This window comes from Chiloscyllium plagiosum, chromosome 28 (assembly GCF_004010195.1).
Source record: "Chiloscyllium plagiosum isolate BGI_BamShark_2017 chromosome 28, ASM401019v2, whole genome shotgun sequence".
NCBI lineage: Eukaryota > Metazoa > Chordata > Chondrichthyes > Orectolobiformes > Hemiscylliidae > Chiloscyllium > Chiloscyllium plagiosum.
Window position 1 is genome coordinate 36,508,091 of NC_057737.1, and position 9,300 is coordinate 36,517,390.

At 45.5% G+C, this 9,300-nt stretch overlaps 1 long non-coding RNA gene across 1 annotated transcript in view; it reads left to right on the forward strand.

Annotated features, from left to right (window-relative positions):
* The window catches only part of LOC122564119, a 21,767-nt gene extending 19,774 nt beyond the window's left edge, over positions 1 to 1,993 (forward strand). The window contains exon 3 of the long non-coding RNA XR_006315824.1: positions 791 to 1,993. This is a non-coding gene — a long non-coding RNA (uncharacterized LOC122564119). The remainder of the gene's footprint in view (positions 1 to 790) is intronic.
* Positions 1,994 to 9,300: the final 7,307 nt, after the last annotated feature.

Sequence of the window (9,300 nt, forward strand, 5' to 3'; positions counted from 1 at the left end):
GCTTAGTATCATCAGCAAATTTGCTAACGTTATTACTAATACCATCTTCTATATCATTAACATATATTGTAAAAAGCTGCAGTCCCAGCACTGATCCCTGTGGTACCCCACTGGTCACTGCCTGCCATTCTGAAATGGAGCCGTTTATCACTACTCTTTGTTTCCTGTCAGCCAGCCAACTTTCAATCCAAGTTAGTACTTTGCCCCCAATACCATGTGCCCTAATTTTGCTCACTAGTGAGTTGAAGGGAGAGTGCTCCCCAGTTTCCTTTTGATTGGAACATAAAAACATAGGAACAGGAATAGGCCATTCAGACCCTCGCGATCTGGCCCTAAAGAAAAAGAAAAAAAAATGGAGTGCCAGTTATTTAAGGAACTTTCAAGTAAAGCCTGTTGTACTCCCTAGTAACTGCCTGCAGAATAGACCAACTGTGGCTGAGAAGCAGAGACCAGCGATTCCTGCTCAATATAAAGGTGTCTATCAGAGAGAAACCTCAGAGAAGGGAGATGTTTTAAACAAAAGACTAACCACAATGGGAAAGGCAGTTATTTCATTGAACAAAGCATAATTTTTAAGAGTTGAATTAATTAACAATAACTAAGGTCCCTTGACATTCCCTTTTCACTTTCAACAGCTACCTCTCAATAATCTGCATTATAAGGAATATATGCTTCAGAAATATTTTACTGAGCTTCAGAGAATGGCATCTGTTAAAGCTTGCCAGCAGCCCTTCAAACCAGCGACTCCAATGAGACTCACATTTAACTCCATTTCATCTCTCCCCCACAGATGCTCAGAGAAAACCTGCCTCAGTTTGAGATCAACACGGACTGGAGATTGGTATTGAGTCCTCAGCTGGTGTCTCTGTTCGGTGGGAATCCCTGTCAGACCATGCCATGGAATATTGGAATACCAGTATCTGCATCTCTGAACTACTTAACATTAGAAATATATAACAGAGCAAATTATTCCAACATGCAAAGGAGTATTTGGTATTCAATTTACATAATGCATGAACTAGTAAATGACCTTCATCAATAAAGCAGGAGCTTGAAATGATGTCTTACTGAACCAGTCAGGCAATAATTCTTGTTAACATTTCTTGACTGCCCACATGACAGTTCTGTGTCACTTGAGCAATATGATAGTCTTTGAGGCTTCTGAAATTTCAGAATGTTTTTACTTTCATGTTTAAATCTGGATGAGCCATTTCAAATATTGATATTTTTGATAACTGCTGTGTATTTGGCTTTGTTCTTTCATATTTTTGGGGTAAGATACTTATCCCAGTCAGAAATCAGATGCTGTTCTCAATAATCCCTGTCTTTATTGCAAACCTTTGAGAGGCAAACCACTGGAGAAAGGAAGCCATGGAAAATTATTGATGTGAAGACATTTCGTGAGCTCTTAACAAGCTCATTTCAAATTCCTTAGTGCTATTTAATAGAGGTGTTAATCTGTGTAGAAAATTGTTACAATGTCTCTTAAAAGAATATTTAAAGAAGAATTAATGAAAGGAATTTAATGATGTTACTACCTGGGTGGTGGTGATAGATTTTCATTCAGGGGTCAGAGATGCAAACACTGAAGATTCCAGTTCTTCTGTGGGACGAACCAACTGTTACATAATGGCCTTTCAAATACTAGGCCCAGATTTCAACACAACCAAGACCTTATGGAATGACAGGATGCTCATTGCACCATCCTGTCCTGAACAGACGCAATCATGTCTACACCACCACCATCACCTTCCCCCAACCCCAACCTCCCCCACAGCTCCATGAAGATTTAGCAGTGTTCCAGTTAATCACTCCCTCTGCATAATCCTCCCTAGTCCATGTGCAGCAGCAACGTCCAGAACTGGAAGTCAGTACTGCAAAGATTATAGATGTTTCCTCTAAGTAGCTTACAACCACGCAGCTTCGAGGGAACACAGGAGATTAGTTGATTACATCTGAACTGCACTCATTAAATTCATGGATGAACATAAAAACAAGGGAAATGGGGCAGCATTGCTCTACCATTCAAGATAATTAGCCAATTGAACTCTCAAATTGATTTCCTACTTGATCACATATCTGTTGATTCCTCTACTCTCCAATCACAGTCTGAAATATTCTCAATAAATTGTCATCATCAACTCTATTTTGATTTAATGCCTGCCCTCGCCTTCACTGTTTGATCATACAGCATTGCTTGTCACTGGCCACTCAGGTATTTCCTTCCTTCCTTCCTCGGCTGGTGGAATATAAATAAAGATTTATACACTCATTGTCTTTCAGAGAAAAAAAAACAGGAGTGTAAGGGCACTGCTTGTCACTGGCCAAAAAAAATTGTCATCATTTATATTCCTGAGTAGAGAATTCCAGAGATTTTTAACACTGTGAGCAAAGACATTTCTCCACATCAGAGTCCCAAATGGATAACCCCTCATTCTGAGAGTGTGGTCCCAAGTTCTGAACTAAAAGATCTCAATTTTCTTTGTAACAATACAAAAGGAGGATATCTAGCCAGGGATCTAACTCTTCCTGTGATGCATGAATGACCTGGAGCTTGATGCATGGGGTATAATTTCAAAACCTGCATATAATATGAATGTTGGAAGCACTGTGAACTGCGAGGTGGGCAATGTAGTGGTGGAGTGGTGGGCATGTGGCAGATGAGGTTCAATGCAGAGAAGTGTGAGGTGATAGACTTTGGTAGGAAAATGAAGGGGAAACAACAGAGAACAAAGGCTACAATTCCTAAAGGGGATGCAGTAGCAGAGTGAGCAGGGTGTATATGTAAATACATCATTGAAGTTAGCAGGACAGATTCAGAAAGCGGTTAATAAAACAACCTAATATTTATTAATAGGGATATAGAGAACATGAGCAAGGTTATATCAAACTTGTAGATGTCATATACATGGACTTCAGTAAGACATTTGATAAGGTTCCCCATGGTAGGCTGATGAAGAAGGTGAAGTCACATGGGGTCCAGGGTGTTCTAGCTGGATAGATAGAGAACTGGTTGGACAACAGGAGACTGAGAGTAGTAGTGGAAGGGAGCTTCTCAAAATGGAGACCTGTGACCAGTGTGTCCCACAGGGAACCATGCTGGGACCACTGTTGTTTGTGATATACGTAAATGATTTGGAGGAAGATGTAGGTTACCTCATTAGCAAGTTTGCAGATGACACTAAGATTGGTGGAGTAGCAAATAGTGAAGGGGACAGTCAGTGAATACAGCCGAATATGGATAGATTAGAGAGTTGGGCAGAGAAATGGCAGATGGAGTTCAATCTGACAAATGCAAGGTGATGCATTTTGGAAGATCCAATTCAAGAGCAAACTATACGGTAAATGGAACAGCCCTGGGGAAAATTGATGTACAGAGAGATCTGGGTGTTCAGGTCCATTGTATCCTGAAGGTGGACCGCAGGTCAGTTAAGTGGTCAAGAAGGCATATGGCATGCTTTCCTTCATCAGACAGGTATTGAGTACAAGAGTTGGCAGGTCATTGTATAAGACTTTGGTTCGTCCACATTTGGAATACTACGTACAGTTCTGGTCGCCATATTACCAAAAGGATGTGGATGCTTTGGAGAGGGTGCAGAGGAGGTTCACCAGGATGTTGCCTGGTATGGAGGTTGCTCGCTATGAGGTGAGGTCGAGCAGATTAGGATTATTTTCATTAGTAAGAAGGAGGTTGAGGGGGGACCTGAGAGAGGCCTGCAAAACCATGAGAGGTGTAGACAGGGTGGATAGCAAGAAATGTTTTCCCAGAGTGGGGGACTCAATTACTAGGGGTCACGAGTTCAAAGTGAGAAGGGGAAATGTTTAGGAGAGATAGGGACCCAGGTTAGATTCTAGCCTCGGGCAACTGTCTGTGTGGAGTTTGCACATTCTCCCTGTGTCTGCGTGGGTTTCCTCTGGGTGCTCCGGTTTCCTCCCACAATCGAAAGATGTGCCGGTTTGGTGAATTGGCGTGGAAAGTTCTTCATGCAGCGGGTGGGGGGTGCCTGGAACGCATTGCCAGCGGAGGTGGTAGGGGTGGGAACGACAGCGTCATTTAAGATGTATTTAGACAGATACATGAATGGTCAGGGAGCAGAGGGATACAGATCCTTAGAAAATAAGCAACAGGGTTAGATAGAGGATTTGGATCAGCACAGGCTTGGAGGGCCGAATGGCCTATTCCTGCGTTGTAATTTTCTTTGTTCTTTGGTCTTGTTTAAGACACCAGTCTGGCCTCAGCTGGAGTATTGTGTCTAATTCTGGATATCCCACTTTAGGAAGTACATGAAGGTAATGTAGAAAAGATTTAAAGACAGTTTGCATCAAGGAAGAAATTTGGTTCTGACAAAAGATTAGAGAAGTTGGGATTTTTTTCCCTCGGAGAAGAGAAGCCCTTTATTGGTCAGAGTATTGAGTACAGGAGTTGGGAGGTCATGTTGGGGCTGGACAGGACATTGGTTAGGTCACTGTCGGAATATTGCATGCAATTCTGGTCTCCTTCCTATCGGAAAGACGTTGTGAAACTTGAAAGGGTTCAGAAAAGATTTACAAAGATGTTGCCAGGGTTGGAGGATCTGAGCTATAGGGAGAGGCTGAACAGGCTGCGGCTGTTGTCCCTGGAGTGTCAGAGACTGAGAGTTGACCTTATAGCGGTTTATAAAATCACGAGGGGCATCGATTGGGTAAATAGACAAGATCCTTTCCCTGGGGTGGGGTAGTCCAGAACTAGAGGGCATAGGTTTAGGGTGAGAGGGGAAAGATATAAAAGGGACATAAGGGGCAACTTTTTCACACAGAGGGTGATGCATGTATGGAATGAGCTGCCAGAGAAAATGGTGGAAGCTGGTACAATTACAACATTTAAAAGACATCTGGATGGGTATATGAATAGGAAGGATTTAGTGGAATATGGGCCAAGCACTGCCAAATGGGACCCAATTAGGTTGGGATATCTGGTCGGCATGGATGAGTTGGACTGCAGGGTCTGTTTCCTCATGCTGTACATCTTTATGACTCTACGACTCTCAGTCTGAGGTGAGATTTGAGAGGTGTTCAAAATCATGAGAGCTCTAGACAGTGCAACTCAGGAGGTAGATTGTCCTGGATCCCCAGTCGGCAGGGCAAGTCATCAGGCCAGTGGTGGACCAATATCTTTAAGTGACCTTTAATTAACCACATAAGGGCCTTAACTGCTTACCTGTGGACAAGGTCATTCCATGGTCTTTCTCACCCAGTAGTTAATTCTTCCACCAGTGTCAACATGCCTAATTAATTGCCCTTCTCACTATTTCACTCACCATTTCAAGAGATGTGAAACATGTACCACCTGGAGTGAATAATATGAGAATAGATAAATACAGGGGGAGGAGGAAGTTGAGTTGAACCAGACATGTGACAGAGTGCAATGCGATCCTTTTGCCATGTGACTGTTGATAACTCGGCTGCACGCTCAACGATGAGATTTCTGGGGCTGGTTTGGCAGGGAAGCTCCCATCTTGGAGCAGCGCTGACAATTAGTTTGAGGACCTGTTACTTAGGAAACTGTGATCGCCAGCCCTGGCAGCAGTGACATCAGTCAACATCATGACAATGAGCCTGTTGACATTTGAATTGTAATTGGCCCAGACAGGCAGGAGCGAGAGGAAAGAGCAAAAAGCTTGTATCTGACCAAGTTGCCAATCAAGTACCCGGTGAGCTAATAATTAATTTGATTGATTTGAAAAGAATTTTCTGTTTCTCTTTCACTCTCAATGGCTGTTTCTTCCTATTTTACACAGCTTGATGTAGCTCAGAGCTGACAGTGTGCTGCTTGTTGATAAGAGTGTGGGAGAGGGGACGGATTTAATTCACCCAGGAGGTGTGATTAAAATGGTGTCAGGCTTGTATGCAGTCATTGGGACTTCCTTCCCCACCTTGTTTATTCGGATTTCATAGCATCTGTGTGTTCCTATTTGTTTCTATCACCATGTAACGGTTTGCAACTAACCTTCCTCAATCCTCCGTGATATTTTGTTGCTGCTTTTCCAGTTCAACCAACCTGACCATAAAATGGATGAAGGACATGATATTGAGGAGACCACTGTATCTCCTGTGTTAAGGGGCTCCTCAGTCACATCCTACTTCCCTGCAACCTGTAAATACCAGGAGAAGAACACTGGCATCTGCAAAATATGATATGGGTGTTTACTCCATGCTGCTGTCCTGGTTGATTTGGAGCAGCCAGTGCTATTTCATGAATCTTGTTGAAACTTTATTGCTGGAACAGCACAGCAGGTCAGGCAGCATCCACTGCAAAATATGATATGGGTGTTTACTCCATGCTGCTGTCCTGGTTGATTTGGAGCAGCCAGTGCTATTTCATGAATCCCATACTTCCTTTAACTTGCAGCCAAAAAAAAAAGATTTTAGTGACTTGCCATCAGGGTCAAGAATCATACATTGATGCACTAATCCCAAAATTGAGAAATTTTGCACTCATTTCTTCTCAAACCCATACATAAAAAATACATCAGCATCATTCTTTCTCACTTATTTCACAGCTGTACAGATGTCACCTCATGCACCTTTGTCCAAAAGATATTTCTACCTTTCAATTTGTTGCACATGTGATGGTTTGGAGTATGTGGTCTGAAACAGTGTCAGTACAATGTTTGGCATACACCAACCTCTGTTAGGTAATGAGCTGCTCAAATAGTCATTTGGAGCACGAGTATTCTTCAAAGAAGACATGTTGTTGGAACTTTGCATCCTGTAATCAGGACAATTCACAAGAATAAAAATGTAAAGGGAAAACAACTTTTTATACTGCACAATGTTTCAGATTGTCAACATAATGGTCAGCACACTTGGGATTATTTAGCAAGTGTGAGCAGAACAATTTGTTTACTTGTGGGGTTGGAATTCTTTGCTGGAGTCAACCCATTGACACAAAGGTTGTTAATCTAAGAGCTGCTAACATACTGGAAGGAGAGCAGCCACGAGAGGAAGGAGGCTCCAGCCATTGCTTCTTGCCTACAGTGTGACCTGAAACATTCACATCAGTGCCAACCCTGTTGAATGCTCAATGCCATACCTATGGGTAAGATATGCCATTTTCAGGTGGGATGATGCTTGAAACTGTGACAGAAGATTTCAATCTACACCCAGCAGAGAATGGACCCCATTGGTCTACAAATCTCCAAGACATTGTTATTACTGAGGTTCAAGGGAGATTTTCTTGCAACAACTGACTGTTGAACAATAGCAAGTAGGTCACTTTCCAAGGAAAAGCCTTGCTTAGGTCCAAATTGGATAACAGTATTTTTCAAGTTTTAGAAGTTGTAAGTCGGAAAAAATCCAACTCAAATGTGAGATTGCACTCTCTCAGCACTCCAGGCTTCTATCAACTAAAAGTAACCGGATCAAACTATTGAGCTACCTGACCCAGCAGTGGACCTGCACAGCTGCCTGAACCAGCAGTGAATCTGCACAGCTGCCTGAACCAGCAGTAAACCTGCACAGCTGCCTGTCCCAGCAGTGAACATGCACAGCTGCCTGACCCAGCAGTGAACCTGCAGAGCTGCCTGACCCAGCAGTAAACCAACAGAACTGCCTGACCCAGCAGTAAATGTACACGTCTGCCTGAGCCAGCAGTGAATCTGCCCAGCTGCCTGACCCAGCAGTGAACCTACAGAACTGCCTGCCCCAGCAGTGAACCTGCACATCTGCCTGACCCAGCAGTAAACCTGCAAAGCTGCCTGACCCAGCAGTGAATCTGCACAGCTGCCTGACCCAGCAGTAAACCTGCACAGCTGCCAGACCCAGCAGTGAACATGCACAGCTGCCTGACCCAGCAGTGAACCTGCACAGCTGCCTGACCCAGCAGTGAACCTACAGAACTGCCTGACCCAGCAGTGAACCTGCACAGCTGCCTGACCCAGCAGTGAACCTGCACAGCTGCCTGACCCAGCAGTGAACCTACAGAACTGCCTGACACAGCAGTGAACCTGCACAGCTGCCTGACCCAGCAGTGAACCTGCACAGCTGCCTGCCCCAGCAGTGAACCTGCAAAGCTGCCTGACCCAGCAGTGAATCTGCACAGCTGCCTGACCCAACAGTAAACCTGCACAGCTGCCTGACCCAGCAGAGAACATGCACAGCTGCCTGACCCAGCAGTGAACCTGCAAAGCTGCCTGAGCCAGCAGTGAACCTGCACAGCTGCCAGACCCAGCAGTGAACGTGCACAGCTGCCAGACCCAGCAGTGAACCTGCACAGCTGTCTGACCGAGCAGTGAACGTGCACAGCTGCCTGACCCAGCAGTGAATGTACACGTCTGCCTGACCCAGCAGTGAATCTGCACAGCTGCCTGACCCAGCAGTGAACCTGGTGAACTGCCTGCTCTAGCAGTGAACCTGCACAGCTGCCTGACGCAGCAGTGGACCTGCACATCTGTCTGACCGAGCAGTGAATGTGCACTGCGGCCTGCCCCAGCAGTAAACCTGCAGAACGGCCTGACACAGCAGAGAGGCTGCACAGCTGCCTGACACAGCAGTGAACTTGCACAGCTGCCTGACACAGCAGTGAATGTAAACGTCTGCCAGACCCAGCAGTGAACCGGCACAATTGCCTGCCCCAGCAGTGAACATGCACAGCTGCTTGACCCAGCAGTGAACCTGCACAATTGCCAGACCCAGCAGTGAACCGACACAGCTGCCTGACCCAGCAGTGAAACTGAACAGCTGCCTGGTACAGAGGTGAACCAGCACATCTGCCTGATACAGAAGTGAACCTGCACATCTGCCTGAACCAGCAGTGAACCAGCACATCTGCCTGACCCAGCAGTGAACCTGCACAGGGACTGACCCAGCAGTGAACCTGCACAGCTGCCTGACCCAGCAGTGAACCTGCACAACTGCCTGACCCAGCAGTGAATCTGCACAGCTGTCTGACCCAGCAGTGAACCTGCACAGCTGCCTGACCCAGCAGTGAACCTGCACAGCTGCTTTACCCAGCAGTGACCCTGCACAGCTGCCTGACCCAGCAGTGAACCTGCACAGCTGTCTGACCCAGCAGTGAACCTGCACAGCTGTTTGATACAGCAGTGAACCTGCACAGCTGTCTGACCAAGCAGTGAACCTGCACAGCTGTTTGATACAGCAGTGAACCTACACAGCTGCCTGACCCAGCAGAGAATCTGCAGAGTTGCGGGATCCTGAAGTGAATGTGCAAAGCTGCCCGACCAAGCAGTGAACCTGCACAGCTGCCAGAACCAGCAGTGAACCTGCAGAACTGCCTGACCCAGCAGAGATCCTTCACAGCTG